Below are 19,781 nucleotides of genomic sequence, written 5' to 3' on the forward strand. Positions count from 1 at the left end.
CTGCAGTGGTGTTAAATCTCCCTAGCTCCCAGCATCGCAGGTTAGACAGCCGGATTGCTCCTTCTGGAGGTTGAGATCCTCCCAGGGTCCAGCCCAGTCTTGCTCCGTGTCTGTTCATTCAGTCTAGAGCCATTCCAACTGTTCAAGACAAGCAGGAGACAGGCTTTGAGACTCAAGCAAGCTGAGAAAACAATTTAGAAGGAAGGGGGAGGGGGGGGCTGCCCAAAAAAGAAAAGTAAAAAAAGAACAAAACAAAACCGCGTCAATCACTAGTCCCGGAGCTGTCAGGTTTCTGTGAGTCGGTTGCATGCATCAAGGTTGTCACCCGAGGTACACGGCTGGCTGTGAAGAAACACAGCCTCCTGAGTCATCTAGGCTGCCCTCAGAGAGCACTTCACCACCCCAAAGCCTTGGCCAGGCATGAGTCCAAGCCCTGCCCCGTCCATCTGCCACACTCTTAAGAGCTGCAACCAAGCCTCAAGAGAGTTCCCAGTAAGAAACACTCATTTTTTCAGTACAGTCATTTTACTCCTGTTAGGATGAGTGTGTGAAAACTCACAACCAACAAGGGTGACTGCATAAAGGTTTAGGCTTTACACATTGCCATTTAAACACCAACATACCGCAGACCATCCTCTTGAGAATCTTTCTCTTTCCTCCAATCCCACTTGAAATCAATTCCTGTTGCTGACAATCATCCCTTGGACTGCCACGCATCATTTCACTCACTTTCATTTGTTACTCTGGATAACATTTTTTGGCTCTGGTGCCTGGAAAGATTTCAGTTGGTTTAAGGTGTCATAAAGCTTTCTTATCTGCCCTAAAAGTTTTGTCAAAAGTAAAAGTTAGCCACTTCAAAAAAGGGCAGACTGCCTTGAAAACCTCTCTGAGGTGCTCAGGATAATAATGAGAATTTGAATTCTCACACCCATGGTTTTTTGCTTCTCACCCTTATCAGCAAAAAGAAAAACAAAAGAAATGAGAAAAGACTGAAAGTCGGGTAATTGATTATTTTATTAAAGACCCACAGCTACCTCACTGCCGTCACAACAGAGTACCAAAGATGAGAGCATTCCACAGGGACCCTGGGATGATGTAAATATCTTTAACTCACAGCTTTGCTTTTCTTTTTAACTAACTGCCTCTATTTCTTTCTCCAGAATACCATCTTATAAAAAACAAGCATTTTCAGAACATTGCACTCTCTGTATTTGACACATAAATCTAACCTCCTTTCTTCACTCTGTCAGGTTACTTCTCAGTTTCGAAGCTCTCTGCTATAAAAGCTGATTGTGGTAGTTATGCCTTTAAGGTCTAGAGACAACTAAGTATTTGAACGTCCAAATATTACATTCTTGTTTTTCCTAATTAAATAATGGGCTAGAAAACATCTTAATCTTGTATAATATGGCAATTACCATACTAATTGCCATTAGGCAATTCTCCCAATTTGTGGAGTGTGGTTTCAAATGACATAGTAGTCAGGGCAATTGGTGAGGTCTGTCTGTCTCCCCCCCCCCGCCGATCAGCTCCTTTCTAAGCTTTTCTAGCAAAAGGACAGGAACCAACATAAGACACAGCCTGGAAAGTTTTAGCCTCTGTAAGTTATACTGCTGAGGTCAACTTATCTGATACAAAAACTAAGTATCTGAGTACAAAAAAATCGTGTGTGAAAGACTTTCCCAGGACTGGCAACAGAGAGAGTTTTCTGGCCTGTTTTCCAGAAAAAATAAGACTGAAATGAGGATACTGAGCATTCTGTATGTATACGTACGTCAGTTCCTTTTTAATCAATGGTGTCAATAATTTTTTAACCCATTGGATAACTTCAATCAAATTTGGCTGAGGATGCAATGTCATTAAGTTTTACAAAGTTTCATGGAAGGAGATGACTTGAATAAAGAGGAAAGATTCTAGTAACACTCTGAGGGAAGGGCTTTGGTGGGAGACCAGAAGAAGAAAGAATGTGTCCCTCAGAAGAAAGAATCTATCTCACACGTCCAAAGTGAAACCAGGCTTCCCAGCTGCCCTCCTTCTTAGAACTTCTTATTCTTAAATTCATTCTTGATTGAACTAGATATTTAAAAGGATGGGAAGTGGAAAGTGCTTATTGTTGCTGCTGGCTTTTTGGAAAGGCTATTACATCACACAATGTTTTTATAAGTCTGTAATAAAAGCAACAGCAATGAAAAGGGCGAAGAGGTTGTGTTTAACAGGAATGTTCCAATCTGCATGCATTTTTAACTGAATGCATTAATTTCAGACTTCGTGTGTTTTGATTTCAAATACAATGAAAGGGGTTTTCCAAAAGAAGCCTTATCAGTAACTGGAAGAAGCACCTCCATTTTATAACAAACCCACGCTACCGTTCTCTAAATGTTGCCTATATTTCCTAGAAAATAAGTCTCTATGTTAATATGAAGAAAAAAAAAAAAGCAGAACAAACAGAAGCAACCAACCAACCCCTATTTCTCTGTTCTTCCATCAGGGGACAATGTCTATCAGAAAAAAAGGGGAAAGCCCCTATGAGCACGCTATCATTGTTTATAATGTTTATTTGATTACACGCATCTGTCTCTAACATCTGAATCTCCTTTTGGTTTAGGTGTTAAAGGTAGCAATGCCCAAAGACAAGGTTGCTGGGCATTTTCTATTTTGACTAATGTAGTTAATGCCGAGCTTCGCTAATGCTTAGGTAATTTTTACACCAGGTATCTGATCTGTGATGATCATCTGTGTGTGTTGCATTGAGGTGGAGGGGATCAGAAAAGGTCCTGGAAGTCAGCAGTTATTCAAATGTCACTTGATACCTGGAGCAAAAGAATGCAGAGACCCAGCTAAGCCATGAGGGAAAGTCTCTTTAACACGTGCCCAAGACGTTCCTTCAGCATTGTCTATTCATTATGCTGCTAACAGTGACAGCCTAGTAAAAAAAGTAGTAATAGGATACTGTAGAAGTAGCATTGTTATACACATGCTCAAGCAAAAGTACTCATGACATTTTCTAATTTTGAAGTGGCTGATTTTAGTCTCATATTGTACTTTTAGCATGGTTCCTTGTGGTTTTTTAATATGTATGGTCAGTTAATATATATCTAGCTGTATCAGTGAAAAAAAACCACTGAGAGAAGCGTAATCTCTAAACATCTGTCAAACAGATAAACGAGACCACTGAATTTAAAAGGACACATATTAAAATAAACTTGTCTAAAATCTGTATTTCAGCGTCTGTCAGTGTTGCTATTTAGAGCATTGCAATATGCTGATGAAAAATCACTAAACTCTTGCTACTTAGCTAGATGAAACAACATGAGACCCTAAAAATTCAGTAGGAGTCTCAGTAGTACCAAAGGCAGTGCTCGTTGGGATACATGCTACACACTATAGGGGGTACAAATAAAAGATAGCATTCTTAACAAGTTAAAAAAGAAAAATGAAAGCATTTACTATAATAAAAAATAAAGAATCTCATGGTTAAAGGAAGGAAAGCAAGCAGTCACCAAGAATGACTTTCTTGACACCTCTCTTGATCTATTTATGCATTTTAGCCATTGGAGAGCTCTAGAGCTCTCTTCCTGGGCATCTTGGAAAGCGACACTGTGGTAACAACACGCAGGGAAAGCATTCAGAATCCCAATGATTTTAGGCATTGTAAGTGGAGCCAACATACTAAACTCCTCTAGAAATCTTTCAGTAGCCCAAAGAGGACAGATGGGAGGGAGAGTAACACTGGTGCAATGTGATCTCATTGAGAAACATCACTTAGCGAGCAAGCAATCGGAGTTTGAACTAACTGTATCTGACAACTTATTTGAACTTGTCTGAAAAAGGAATAAAATCTCGTTTATGCCAAGTATGCCACAGATGGGCAAAATTCTGTCCCTCTGTGCCACTCTGGTACTGATACTTATTTTCTGGCACATACACTTCTCTTATTCTTAGTATTAAATATTTGTCAATCCATTTAATTATGTCCCATCAATCAAACTACTCTGTAATATGTTAAATACATTGCAGGTGCTCTTGATAACATGATCTGCAGAGCTATATTGATTTAGCAATTTACCTTGGTATATTTGTCCACTGTGATCAACAAGGAAGCTCTTGTTGCGTACTTGTTGAAAGGTAGCAATGGCTTAAAACAAGAGCTCTCAGCAGGAAAAAAAATGGTTATAATGAGCTGGGGTCATAATAAAATCCCAATACGTAGGGGAAATCCCAAGTCATTTCAGTAACTGTAGTTTCAGTAGATGGACATTCTCACAGGGTGTTTCTGTTCTCTAGCAAAAATAATCGAAAAATAAATCAGCTTCCTTGCTTTATATGAAGTTTCATACATACGCAAACCAGCAATCTAAAATAAAAGAACAGACTAGTTCTTGTTTGTTTGCAACTCGGGACTTTTGTCTCAATCAGCTGTGCTCTTGCTGAGCACAGAAAATTTCTTGGCAATTAATGAACAACCAACGGAACGAGATGCATCCTGGTCTGTTCCCAAGCAATGATAAGGTTACTTTTTTTTTAAATTACAGAATATAATGTCAAAAAGTACTTATGTGAAACAGCCAATTCCTGACTGTGGGAAGCTCAAATGCTGTCAACAGTAATTGTTCTTGCCAACTCTGAGTCACAACATAGCTGTTGGAAGAGTTCTCCAGACAGCAGAGAACCTAGATGTACTGGGAAAAAGGAATCTCCTCAGCTGATATTAGCCTTACTGCAAGAAGTCTTGCTTCAGCTGAGATCTATAAATCCCCACACACAAAGCCCATTGACTCCATTCACGTTCCCTAGTTTTCATTCCAATTACTTCCACCTGAACATATCTGCAGTTTAAGTAGTATAATATATGGCAGTGCTACACTCTGGCCTTCCAGAAGCAGCAAAGTCACTCTTAGTATTGTTATGCTTAAAAAGTCAAATTTTCTGGAAGTGCAACCGTGCATTTCTGCTACCAGAGATTTGGATTCAGGGTTTATATGCAAAACAAGATATGATGATATGTCTGTCATTTTATTCACTTTTTGATTGGGTTAAGTAATTCAGGACTTTGATTGAAACAAAAATTTAAGCAACTAAATATATATCAGACTGATCGTGTTAATAATAATGATATGGCTTAATTTCTAATTTATTTCTTTTACAGATGTCATTTATATAAAGTTGATGTGGATAACAAAATCTTATAACTGTTTTTGTTATCTCAACTACTACTACTACCTTAGAGTGATAAAATAACTAATATAACAAAAAAAAGAATCTGTGTAAAGCGTCTTTTTTGGTGCATAGTAGCTTCAAAACTAAAGTGCATTTTGAGTCAGACTGAAAAATGAGAAGAGCTGACAGAGAACTCAGTGCTCTCAGGAAAGACTTGGCTTCCATGAAAGAAACCAAAACCGTATCACAGAATTACTATGCCCACAGGCTGGCTGAGAGAGAGAGACGACCTTAGAAGAAAGATCACATCATGTCTGTACTTTCAGTAATTCTGACTACAGCTTCTGGAAGAGTGGTAGATTTACACGTCGTCATTCTCCATAGAGGAAGCTCTTGACAAAGATGTTATCATTTGAATGTCATTTGTATTATGCCCTTTCTCCCATACCTTGCTAGAAACTGAGAGGCCCAAGGGGTCCAGACAGGATAGCCACTTGATCATTACAGCTGTAAAGAAAGTGGTGGGTAATAAAGGTTGGACAGGTAATATCATGTGAAGGCTGAGGCCTTTTAAAGATCCTTCGTGCCCTTTCTTCACGCCTCCCTAGCACTGGTTTAATTTAAAGCAAAAGTCTTCTCTGCTGCTCGTTTGCTGGAGTAATCATGCTGTAAATCTAAATGACCCACAACAGCATTATTTCTTTTGGGCCCCGCTCTCCACCCCCAGCCTTTGCACTGATACAAGTTAATCCATGAGCACCAGCTTTGACTTTAGCTTGGTCTTACCTCATGTCAAAGCCTTTGTCTGGAGTTCTATAAAGCTCATGGTTTTCCCTACCTAACCAGAAAGTGCAGGAAGGCTTCTATAAAGCCATCAGTTACATGAAAGGACTGGTAAAATGCAAGGAAGTAAGTACATACTTGCCTTTAGCTAGCAAGTTTCTAAACGTACAATATGTCCACGCAGAGAGCTAATAAGCAGCAGCCAGTTTGCAGTAAATTCACACTTTTTTTATTTCATAGCAATTGCCCCCATGTAGAAAGTCTACTTGCAATAGTTAAGTTATAGTCAAAGAAGCACGTTCAAGGCCTACCTTATTTGATTTTGACTGCATAGTTATTCTTCATGAGTTTGGTGTTGAGCTTTCTCTGGCACTTAAAAGATCTTGGTTTTCAGCTACTTACAAGCCAGTCAAAATCTGAAGTGTTAGAGCAGAACATTGTCAAGGCAGACATTTGCCTCAGTTTGAATTCTTGAATTCCCCTACTACGAGGTAATTCTTGTATCAGGAATGTGTGTTTTGAGAAGCCATGAAAGTCTGCCAAAAACTGTCCAACTTAAAGCCTCATAAAAATCCAAACCTTGCACAAACTTGATGTTGAATGCATTTGATTTTCAGTGGGGGGATCTCTAATGAATTCATTCTCTCTAAGCATTCTCAAACCACTCACAGCTCCCAAAGTCGCCTGTTGTGCAGTATCTTCACATCACTGAATTCCCACATGGAGTTTCAGAAGCAAAACTAGACTTTCTCTATAGCAATTTCTCCTCATCAGCATATGACCAGGAACTGAGAAGAGGAAGACTATCTCTTTTGCTTTCAAGGAGAGCTTCAAAATGAAGTTTTGGAAAGAAAGTGCAATGTAATTCATATAGAAGACAAAGACAGAATCAACTGAAGGGATGAAAAAGCTTAGACTAGAAGAAACTCACGACTAGGACTGGAGAGGAAGGAGACCAGCTCACTAGGGAGGAAGACAACTGGTGAGGGAAGCTTGGACTGATCGGATACTGTAAATAAAAACTGTGTTAGAGGGAGTGGGCATGTGCAAAGAAATTTTAATGCTAGCATTTCTTAAATTTTGATTATCAGACTTAGTATTTTTAATGGTGCTCTTGTACTCCAGTCTAGGCGTTAATTATTTGAGATTCGTTAAAACTAAAATCTAACCCATCAGATCCAGTTTTCACCTACAGTTTTTGGAAGATGCTACTCAACTGTGAACAGAATCAAATCAGAAAGTATACTCAGGCACTCAAGAATTCCAGTCTGTAAACCCTTGGCAGAAGATGCTAAAGAAAACTTCAGTGAAAGGTACTATGAAGTGAGAGATTCAAGCATAGGACAGAACCGAAGCAAGACGTAAAAGAAGCTTTTGCAGAGCCTTGTCATTACACAAAATATCTACTTTCAGATATTTTGTATGTGGGAACTGACAGACAGGTCTTTTGTAGCCAAGTTCAGTTATTTCAGCAAAGCACTTAACCTGTGAAGTTCATCTGTAAGTCAATAAACAGTTCCCAAATAAACCAGCTGTTTCAGGATGAAACACTACTCTGTCATTTACTGGAAATTATTTATGATCTTGCTGCACTCCCTATATTAACTTTTTTCTCATAACAAGAAATTCTGCTCACATTTACACAAATATAAATCCAAACAAACTCTAGTGAATTCAACAGAATAACTCTGGATCTCTATTACTGAAAAGGCGAAGAATCTTACTAAGTTAAAAATAATAGGGAGATATGCCTGAGGTTTCCTTGTTGAACACCCTTTGTGCAAATATTTCACATTTGTTCACTGATATGCAATTGTTAATTCTACTGTTGCAATTGAAATGTGCTCTGTGTATATGCCTGGGAAGTAAAACAAGGAAATTGAAAAAGCACCAGAAGTTCCAATTCTATACATTTTAATCCAAAATCAAAAATAAAAATGTTTGGGGAAGACTGGCCATGTGGTTAAAACACAGGAGTGGGAGTCATTAGTTCCCAGTACTGTCACAGACTTTTTGCATAACTCATATCCTTTCTTGGTACTCTGGTTCTCCTCATCTAAAAGCTGAAAGCTATAAAGCTTATCTATTAACAGAAGCAAGATGAGCTTTCCTTTGCTGACACAAACAAAAGAAAGTCGGGAAATATTAAATAATTTTTCTGAAAGAAACGAATAGGAAGATTTTTCAGGACATACAGTTTTTTTCAGAGCGTAAAACTTTTTTCTATGACTGTAACTGAGCATCTCAACTCTGACAGTTTAGGGTCTTATTTTCCTCTTCCTAGCAGCATGTTTTTGCTCTGCAGAAACCAATGGAATACACCAACTGAAGCAGAAAACGAAGTCCTTACATTTGGTCTGCCATTACCCAGGAAACTGGTGAAATTGAGGTTTTTAACTTTGAAGAGAAGGGGCAGAATTTCTCTTGTGTTTTCAGATTTGACACACTCTGAAAACAAATTCTTCTGGGCTTTGAAAACACAAGTTCCAAAGAGATGAAAGCCCCAGACATCAAAGTGTGTAAATCATTCAAAAAGCAAGCTCATGCCACATGCAGTTGTTTCATCTGAGGATTCTGGAGACAGTCATTCCTTGACATGCTGATAACTAAACAGAATGAATAATCAGCACTACATTCATTCAACACTCTTGATATTAATTCTTACAATGTACTGACAGCAAGAAACACCTGATCCTGAGACATCACCAAAACTGTCTTACAATAATCCTAGAGGAAACAAACAGACAAAACACTGATGGCAATCTAACACTGTTACTCAGAAGCACACGGAGCTATGTTTTAAAAGCCGAACTACACTTCTCTCTTAAAACCAATCACAAATGCATTATTTACTGTGTCTAATTTGTTTAATTAAGCAAAGCTGGATTTCCCAGCTTATGAATCAGTGTTACATACATGCAATACAGTCAGAAAGGGGAACTAAACCACCAGCTTTACCATCAAAGCATCAGGCAGATGCTTTGATGGTAAAGCTCATGCCAAGAGAACTAACACAAATGGGCACACACACTGGAGCCAGCCATTAACAGAAGACACAGCTGCACAGACTAAGACAACATGTTCCAAGTGCTATGAACGGAAAAAAAAAAAACCAGGTCAAGTCAAGAATGCTGGGCTTCACTTTGGCTACTCCCACTTCTAGTGGCATCAAAGTGTGAGCAACACAGTAGCTTCCAATTTGGCCAAATATTCTCCCAGTAAATTCTTCCACTGTAATCACACACACCAGAGTGAAGGATCCCTGCCTTCTCCCCGAGGGATTTTATGTTCCATGGTGGAAGACAGTTGGGAGTAGATTGCCACCTCTCTGTGGGCACATTTGAGTTCTCTCTTCCCACCCCTAGCTGATCAAGATAAAAAAAATTCATCTTAAAAACATTACAACAAACATCTAGTCTCTAATGCAATGGCAACGCAAATGAAGCCAGGCTTATGCAGATCCTTCCTCACCAATTGTCGTAGAGAATTCTTTCTCCCTGGGGATTACTGTGCATCTCAGGCATTAGGGGGACATAGCTCCCTAAATCTTGGCCACAGGCCATGCAGCAGCTTAACTGCCTCCAGGAACAGGAGACAAGCTATCCCAGAGCTCTGTGCCTGCACAACAAAGTTCAGTATTTAGATTATTTTGTGGCTAAGGACATAGCCCTGGAAATACTGGTACACTATTGGGAACCCTTCCTTACCACACCATTTTGAACCCCAGACCTGCAAAGGTCTCCCTCCATCCCACATCTTACATTCCTACTTTTCCAATCCAGCCCTCCTCTCCACAGTCCCAGTATTTCATGCCCTCGGCCTCCTCCCAACACATCTCTCACCACGCTGGCTTCCCACTATATATTCCCACAGTCTCGCCTCCGTTTAGCCTCCTCTCCAGAAAGCCCTGGCTTCAGAACGTTCCCGTTTTCCTAATCCACAATCTCGACATCCCACGCACACTACCCCCACCCCCTGTTCTCCCCTGGAAGTGCAGATTCCAGCACTGGCTCCATCACAGCTCGGGTTGCTGCAGAGTCCACAGTCCAAGTGCAGAAGCTGCTTTAACACTGGATGAAATGCAATTTTTCAACCAGTAAATAGATGTATTCCTTTACAAGGTACCCCCAGGTGACATCTCAGTCACCCTCCTTCAGGAAAGGGTGTATCATCTTGGATTGCATAACACTTACTGTAGGACAAGGCCACTGTGCAAAACCTTGTTATTACACTATAACTCATTAATGTATCCACACCCAAACTACTCCTCACAACACATGGTTCAAAGGCATCTTGTGCAGGCCTGTTACTTATCATTACTCTAGGCTGGATAAAACTTCCCTTGCCCATCTTTTGGACTGAGATTTCGTCTCATATTCAGTACCAAAAATAAAAAAATCTGATTCTCATAAAGCATGACCTCGCTTCCTAGAAATAACTTTTCTGTTGTTATTCCTTGCATTACTGCCGTTCCAATTAAACTAACTAGGATTTGTAACTTTGACATCTTGAACACAATCAGCAGCCACATTGCTCGGCACATAGCCTTACAGACCTCAGCAGAGTGATTGTGAGAAAACAGATGAAAGGGGTACACACATTTACCTCAGCTGCAGGTCACATGAAATTAGAGCAAGCATCTTTTTGGTAACTCTGCCTTGAAGTGAGATTATGATCAGAAGCTTGACTATACGTGAATCACCTTCTTACTAGTAGATGAGGCCTCCATGCACATCCATGGCCAGGTGTCCTAATTTAAAAAATATGGATTTACTCACTTTCAGACCTCCTGTCTCTCTTCCAGAGAAACGGTGCAGCTAGAAACAAAGGGTTCTAGATTAAATTCCGGATCACGTATCAACAATATTAACCAAGCTCCAATTGCAAAATCTTTGATAATTTCAATTATGAATGGAAAGAGAAGACCAAGTTGGCCAGCAGAAAAATCTGTTTCTGTATACTATCAACTACAAACTGACCTGGGCACTACTCAGAGTAGAAATTTCAAAACATAGTTTGCTTAAGCTCTGCTGGAAAACCTGAGTACACTGGTTAGATTCCCTATGCAAAAAGGATCATGATATAAGCTTATTCTGCACTGATATGGAGACATAACTATAAAAACAACATAGAACCATCAGGTCATTCTCTAAGTTAATAGGCAAATCAGCTTTTCTACTCTGAAAGAGTAATAAACAACAAAAAAAAAGAGGTTCCATAAACAGGTAGCATCTTCAGCCTGTTTCAGCTTACAAATGAGGGCAGGATCAAACAGGCCAGAACCAACATACAAAGACACAAATTGAGGTTAACTTGGGTAAGCAGGTGCAGTGTCACTGACTTCTTTCACCTGTTTCTAGTGGAGGAGAGAGTCATAATCACACTTTCAATACTTTCACAAGTGTAAAAGATTGAATGCATTCCTACCTATTGACATTTTGAGTTCAACATTGGTTCCATCCTGCATTCACCAGACAGATCTCACATAAGTTACTTAATCTTACAGCGCTTCATTTTCTCTGTTTGTAAAGCGGAGCAGGCTTGCTGTAATTTGTTTCAGGATAAATTAAGAAGAGGTTTACGACTTCTAATGTTTTGGGGTGAAGGCAAGGTAGTAAAAATCTTGAATTTGCCCTATTTAGTATAACATTTGGCACCTACTGTTTTATATTCACTGGCTTAATTTCTTTTAAAATTAGTATTTTCAATAATGGAAGTAATGTGACCAATTCCATTCACTTTACCCATGCACAACCCAAAGCTAAACTGATGAGTCATGCTTTTCATTTTTCCATTCTAAGTCTCACATTAAGATTTCATAACCTTGCAATATTCCTTTCCTTGCTTAAAAAAAGTCTATTCATACATTTGATTTATAAATAATGTATTTGATATATAAATAACAGTGAATGCCAAGAAGCTGAAAATATCATTGGTGTAAACCCAATTCCTTCTGTCAAGTTAGCTCCCAGAAATAAATTTGATCCAAAGTTTCTGAATGCAATTGCTAGTAAAGATTTCACAGTAACTTACAGAATTCTTAAGGCAGGATTTTCTGTTTCAGACTTATTCAAGGCAAAATAAAACATCAGTTTTATTGTTTTTAGACAAGGAAAATAAGATCAGTCTATAAAGTTCAAACAAATCACACTATATATTTTGTTTTGGTATAATTTAAAAACTCCAAAATGTTTTTTGGTTTATCTCCAAAAAACTTGGAAAAGCAGAGGCAAGCATAATTTGCATTTTAAGGCATTATCTAGCTTTTTGATGAATAAAACCTCATTTTACTTTAACATGCTTTTTCAACATTCATAATTACTCTGATGTAATGCACCCTGTAGCTACAGACATTGCACTGAAAATAAACTGGATTTTTTTTTTAACTAAATTATTCAGTAACTCAAGTTTAAGGCACTACCAAATTATGTGTCATGTTTCAAACGTTTGGAAAGGAACATATCTGTATGCATTCCACTGAACCAGGCTATTCATAGGCCAATTCCTCACCCTGGCATTCAGAGTTAACATTACACTTCTGGTTTACTTAGGTGAGGTGGCAGATGAACTCTGTTGCTACAGTTGTCCTAGTGGTAACAGTACTAGTTAGTCATCCTGTACACATCACTTTATCCAGCCCTAGGTGGGAAAGCTCATGCATCTGCTTAGAAGTAACTGCAAAAGGCAAAAAAGAAAAGTGAAAACACAGATATGAGAGTTTGTACATTCAGCTATGTGTATTGGTTGCTCACGACTATGAAAACTAGGCAAAGTCTGTTCAAAGATTTATTTTTATCCAAATAGAGTTGTTTCCACACCCTACACCCATCCCTTCCCCAGGGCAATCAAGTCAGTGGTTCACAGAGTTGAGGCAGTCGGATTTAAATTTGGAGCTGCTCTGTAGTGTCCAGGTTTGTTTTGCTCCCTCTGCTGAGAAGCACTGCTAAATCTGAAGTGTGTCAAGTGGGTCAGGTTCATAAGCTGGTCAGTTCTGGTTCCTCCTGACACTCTGGACACCGAGTTCTGGAATCCAAATGAAGAGGATATTAATCAAAGAATGCCAAGGTGACTTTTCCCTTTTTGATGAAGATTGGTGAGCTGAACAAGGCTTTTGCCTGTTATCCAGCCCCATTTGCTTTTTTGTGTCTGTGCATACCAGTTTACACAGCAGCAGAAGGAAAATGTTTCCCTGTGGAGATAAGGAGATAATCTTCCAGGCATTTTCATTTGCTGAGCCATCAATGATTATCATACCCTTTAGAGAGACAGGATTGCAGTTCCCATCTGTGCAATTCACAGCATCTCCAGGGACTCTTAACAGGTTATTCTTACCAGGCGAGGACAGTGAGAAGGCTTCTCTTCCAGTGAAGCTCGCAGATCCAAACTGCTGAGCGTGGGGTTGCTGGAAGGGATGGTATTTTCCCAGCCAGCCAGGCAATGCTGTGAAAAGAGATGGGAATGCTGCATTGGAGTGCTTTACCCTTTTTAATCTATTGTGGCCTGTTAGTTCTAAATAACAACTTCTGTACAGGGAGGTTTTAGCAGGCAATTAATTAATTTTTGAGGAGTTTTATATGACTAACAGGAAAGAGAAGAAATCTCTAATGAAGCAGAACTGCACAGCTGTCTCATCTTCCACCTTTCACTGGCTAATTATTTCTAAGATGATCTCCTGCTTTGTGAACTCAAGCACCTGACCTCTCTGAATCTGTCTCAGCTGACTCATCCAGTTCCCTAAACATCAAAACCAGGCTTTTTCTTACTCTTCCTTGGAAATCTCTAGGCCAGGGCTAGGTTTGATTAGTAATACTGCCTGGTAATACAGCCACTAGTAATAGTGGCTAGACTACAGGACCGACTCTGCAAAACCAGTTTTGAATCCAACCTTGCCACTATTGATTTTGCCTGGCCCCTATACACTGTGAATACTTCACAGAAGCTTGTCTTCTAGACTCTCTAACATCTGTGGAAAGAATCACAGGCACTCTTAGGTATGGTTCATCGTGTTGAAAGGTCAATGCCTGAAATTAAGTCAGCTGAATCACACCCCAGAAGTATACAGCTCCATACAGCGCTTTCTTTTTCTCAGTGTAAAGCATTTGGAGGTATGTCATATATTTTATGCCAGTTACACAAAGATATGAACTCAGAAGCACACACCAATGGCTTTTCTTGCTATCTCAGTGATACAGATCAGAAATTTTAGTGGAAACCCTGCCAGGGGGATGAGTCACAGATTCTCTTTCCTTCTTGTGCTGTAACAATGCCCAGCCTGGGCTGTGCCATCAGTATCAGCATGAAGACAGCAACTTACCGAAGGTAATGCTAGATTGTCTGCCGGTTCAAAGCTCTTCCTGCGATGGGCTTTGTATTTGTAGGCAGGCATAAGGGTAGACCTGGGAACGCTGACCCTGCAGCCACACAAGGAAAGTAATTGCCCACACCCTCCACAAGGCTGAAGAAATCCGCATGCCTTCCCCACTCAGAATCCAAGGGTCTAATCCCAAAGTGAACCAAGCAAAACAGTTTTGGATTAGGGCATCAGACACTTAACATGTACATTCAGATTCTGGACCAAATTCAGATAAAACATGCGTTTCTCACTGCCTTCAAAACTATTTCTGCTTATGGAAAAGAGCAGTAGGGAGTTTTTATGCAAGAGACATCTCTGCCTTGAGAACAGGAACCTTCTACACAGCTATTTTGATGCTGTTTTCCCCCTCATAGGATCAGCTTTTTCTTCCCTGTTGTTTCCTTGAGTTCTGCGTATTACAAAGCAATAATTCTTATCTACCTGACATAGGCTGGCTCTTCCAGTAGCTCTGGGGGCTGGTGAGTACGTGGGATCTTACACACAGGGCAGGCAGATTCTGAATCCACAGGGACAGTGAAGAGGCGCTGGTTTAATCGATAACAGTAAACACCTGCCACAGAGTAATGAAACATCATGGTATTTCTAGTTTGTCAGAAGGTTCCTCAACTCAGTCAACAAAGCTGTGTTCTACCACAGTGCCACACATTCGTTCTATAGAAAGAGCTGCTTTTCCTGAAATATCTTTTACATTTCCTGTCCCCAAATAAGTTCCTAAAAATCAAAACCAAAACTTCAACCTCCTCAACTTAAAAAGAGAACATTAGCCAATTACAAGAAGCCCTGACAAAATAAGATGACACTGATTGAGAGAGGATCCCTAGAAGGCTCAAGTATCTTTGGAGTAGGAAGTTGAATCTGGTTTAGAAGCTGCAGCTAAAAAAAACACACTCTTCCTTGTCTTGCATGATGTGGGGCACGTCCTCTCACAGAACGACAGGCAAAGACTGCTCAGTTGTTTGTTCACAGAAATTGGATTAGGAAGAAATCTGATCTTACACTTATGGGAACTGGTTATCAAATCTGGTTCTTGTTCAGGAACTATGTAATCCAGAGCCTTGGGCCTAAAGAAACACGCAAACAAATCAGTTAGTGACAGGGGGTCAGGCCCTCCTTTTCCAAGCATACATGTCTGATTGGGAGGCAAAGGCCTACAAAGCCACCCTTACAATTTCCCACTCCAGTCAGACTATACTTCTCATTACCCTAAAGGGATACATTGCTGCTTCAGCCCTTCCCTCATACCCACTTACTCCAGGTGCTGCTCATGAATACACGCTTCTTTGTTGGCCTGTCGGAACTCGTGCAGCTCAGCAAAGTACTGATCAGATTTTTCTGTTACTGAAGAGTTTGTATCTAGGAGCCCTGAGAATGCCAAGGGAAGAGTAAAGTTCAAGGATTTACCAAATTTGGGAAAGCACCAAAGCAAGCCTCACGCAAAACAGTCAAAACAACCAAAGGTCTGAAGACCAAAATGGATAATGAGAAGAGCATGCCATCACATCAAGCCAGAGATTTACTGTGTGGTTTGGGTCCCTTATTGCATTCATTCATTCCGGTTACTTGGTGTCCCCTCTGACCCCACTCAGCTTTGCCATTTGCTGCCTGGATTCCCATACCACTGCCACTTCACCGTTCCAGGGAAGCGGAGGTCACCTCTGGCCTGGACAGGGAATGGCTTCTGACAAAACTGCAGCTGCTCTGCTGAGACCTGCTACGTGGGCTCTAGGTCTGCAGTTCTGTCACACCTCAACTTAAAGGGGTCGTAAACTGCGTTTTAACTCTTCATATTACCACATCACGCTGAGAGCTTTGCTTCAGGTTTAGGATTCACCTGCAATCCAGTCATAGCCCAGGAAAGGACGCACAGACCAGCTGCTCTCAGGTACGGGATATTCTTCAGGGTCAGGCTGAAAAGTCACATGACCAGCTTCCTTCTGGGAAGAAAACAATTCATAAAGACTTCCTATACATCTAGCGGGACATTCAAAGGTACAGCTTAGGAGATAACTGGCAGTTGTTCAAATGGGACAGCTGTGGCTTAATTTGAGGCTGGATTCTATCTATGCCTCTACCAGTAATTTGCTCCCCAGCCCTTTTGTCTTCTCAATTCATAGAACAGAAGGAGGAGGCAGGGGACTTGCCCAGGCTAAGGCAGTATTTTTCAGGGCTTTAAACAAAATGCTGACTTCCCTGTATCACACATCCGCAAACATCAGGCCACCTGTGCTGCCTTGGAGGACGATCACAGCAATAGCCTGCCCTTCACGCTTAAGGAAACAAGCTATGTAGCAGCAGCACTGCACCAGGCTGTTCTCCCTGAGCACACGAATCACATATGCAAGTGACAAGGAGTCTTACAGTGAAGTGCTACAGTTTTCTGGTCTTTGGTTCAAGGGCTACGGAAAGCAGGGGCTAAACAAACTGCCAACAGCCCCTGGCTGCTAAGGCTGGGAACAGTTCTGACCCCAACTTCCAATTTACGCAGTAGGAACAGGGCAAGTAATGTTTTCCTGGCCCCTTCTCCCCATCCTTCTATTGACTTATGAAAATAAGCAAAGCATTGGTTTCACCATTTACCTTCAACTTTTTGGACTGCGATGTCAGCAAGATTGATTTACGGATTACGGGCTCTCTAAGGACCACATGCTGCTTGCTGGTCTCTTCATTTTGTACACTGCTCAGTGATAGGTCCAGATGACCCTTAAGCTGTTTTTTCTCATGGAAACCATGTAGCAGGGTGGACTGTTTTCTGTTCTCTCCATGTCCCAGAAGGAAGGATTCTTTCTCCGGACTTCCTCGAGCATGGCCATCCCTATCCACTCTGGAGGTTTCTCTGCCACACATAATGATTGCAGACACTGGCATAATATTCTTCTCTTTCCCAGAAAAGCTGGAATCCAAACCTACTGCTTCCTGCATCTTCGCTTGTTGTCGCTGTACCCCTCTGCCACTGCTGCTGTGTTTAAGAGACGAACAGAGGGCTGCTCTGGCTGCGTAAGCTCCGGGTTCCACAGACACCAACACTGCAGGGTCAGCTGTAGACTTCGCAGCATCGACCTGATTTTCCTTCTGTAAGGACATGAATGGCATGCCTCATACCACATGGCATCATTCAGATTACAGATAGCTTTCATTAGGACATTTCACTCAGTAAGAGAAAAATCAACCTCTCATTCTAGTCTGCTCACCCCTTTAAATTCCTGCGGGGAAAAAAGCAAAATCCTTATATTATTCATGAGACATTATTAAGTGTTTGGAGAAGGTAAGAAAGGGGTCCACTTCCAGCTAAATGCAGCTTTTCCCAATTTGAGAAACCGCTAAACTTTCAGCCTTTGTGCTTAGAATAAATAAAAGGATTATGTTCCACAATGTTCATTCCTATCTTAGATTAAGAAACCTACATTTCTTAGGCAGGAACTGATCTCTGAACCCTTTGCAAGGAGAACATATTTGAGACCACAGGATAAACAATAAACAAAAGTCTAGCTACTTTTCTAACAGACTCCATATTCTACTTTCTACCAGCTCCTCCATGTCCATATGTCTCCTTTACCACACCACTCCACAGGCAGAGCTGCTGCCTACCATACAAGGCCCGTTTGCTTCCTGGCACTTCTAGCACAGACACAACACATACCCCTCTCTTGGGCAAGGGGACAGATCTTTCAGAAGCTGTTCTATTATGAAGACATGCTGGAAAGAGTGGCTTGCTGGGAAGTCTTTTTCTGATCTCTTCCTGCTTCACTCTGAGCCTTTGCAGAAGGTCCTGGTTGGCCTGACGCAGCCTCTTCAGGTGCTCTAACTCCATCCTATGAAAACATTTTCCTGTAAAGCCAGAGGAAGGGTGAACTACATAAATGGAAGCATTAAGTGAAGAAGCAGACTCAGGAGAAGCCACTTTCAGGGGATTTTTCATAAAAACCACTTACAGCTGTTGGAACGTTGGGAATGCTGATCATTGCTCCTGAGAAATCAGCCAGTCTCAAGACTCTTTACGCTAAGAACTAGCACCACCGCATACTTCTCTCCCCTCAGATGTACTGTCAAATATTTTGCACCCAGAAACTGGTAGCTGACTGAATAGAGACAAGACACTCTTACAGAGGAAACAGTAAACGTGAAAAAAGTCACATCAAAAAGCCAAATAAGAGACATTTGATTCAGAGGCTGATATTTAAGACAACCTTATGTAATTCTGCTTTAATGTTCTTTTTAAGCATCAAAATTTATATTGTGATAATACCAGGATGCTCATAAGTTCAGAATACAAATAATGAATATGAATGTATTTACTACATCCAAAAGAAATATTGGGTCAAAACTGTCCTGTTCCCCAGGCAGGAAGACTCCAAGAGGCTCAATTATGACTCAGGACTAGGGCTCAGACAATTCCAATCCCACACATTAATCACTAAAGGTTACTGCCCTTTTATTAGAAGAGGAGGAAAAAAAGGAGCTAATAAATAAATAAATAAATAGATAGATAAATAAAGATTGTCACACCTTTCAACATGTTTACAACATCACAAGCTCCTCTAAATTTGCAGAAAGTGTTTTGTTGTTTGTTTTTTTTTAATAAAACGAAACTCTAAACCCCGAACCCCACATTGCTTTTGGCTAGAGTGATCAATTATGTTCTTGAGTAAAACTATGTGCTTCTCTAGGACCTTTTGTTCTGAAGGATCCCTAAACCCTTCTCCAAAGCTCATCTGACTTGTTTGTGCGTCTGCTACCTTGGCAACTGGACACGAGGAATCAAATGCATATGCTGTACAACAGCACTGGGAGGAACGAAGAGCAGTGCTGACCATCAAAAAACTACAACATATCTTTTTGTTACAAGACATAAGTGAGAGGTGCACTACTGGACATAAACCAGAAATACATCTCGAGGCACTAAATTTGAGATCATTTGAACAAAACAGAAGTTCTCACACTATTCACTGGACAAAGCTAACAGCATCCTCTCATCATTGCTCATCGGAAAGCAAATACTCTGAAAATAACATTAGTCAAGGGACTTTCTGGAAGGGTTTTACCAGATGAGATCCACTCTTAGCATAAACTACAAGAAACTGTTAGTCCTTCATGCTCAACCCCAGGGGCTCAAGCTTATGAAACTGCTTTAGTCTGAATCCTTTGCGAAAAGGAGCTTAGCTTCTCGCAGTTAAAAGAATAAATAATGATTGTCTCGGGAACTAAGTACTCTCCTCTCCATAAGAAAGTTGGCTAACACCTATGCAGAGCTTCCCTGAGCTGTTTCTGCGCAGACACGCTGGTTCGGCTCTCCCATGCCCATGAGGAAGGGGAGACGGCCCTGGGCATTGTAAAATTCCCCTTCCCTCTTCAAGAGGCGAGCCTAGCAGCCGACAGAGAACCGGTAAATCCTCCCTCCGGCGTACAGTGTGGGGAGCCTGCGAGTCTCGCCAGGCCAAGCGGTTCCAGGGCTGCGGACGTTCGAACTCCC

At 40.8% G+C, this 19,781-nt stretch overlaps 1 protein-coding gene across 1 annotated transcript in view; it reads right to left on the bottom strand.

Moving 5' to 3' along the window:
- Positions 1-18,261: 18,261 nt before the first annotated feature.
- MFN2 (mitofusin 2) overlaps positions 18,262-19,781 on the bottom strand; it is a 15,825-nt gene continuing 14,305 nt past the window's right edge. The window contains exon 19 of the mRNA XM_009289608.2: positions 18,262-18,390. The gene's annotated coding sequence lies outside the window, so the exon portion shown is untranslated. The remainder of the gene's footprint in view (positions 18,391-19,781) is intronic.

This window comes from Aptenodytes forsteri, unplaced genomic scaffold (genome assembly GCF_000699145.1).
Source record: "Aptenodytes forsteri isolate BGI_AS27 unplaced genomic scaffold, ASM69914v1 Scaffold61, whole genome shotgun sequence".
NCBI lineage: Eukaryota > Metazoa > Chordata > Aves > Sphenisciformes > Spheniscidae > Aptenodytes > Aptenodytes forsteri.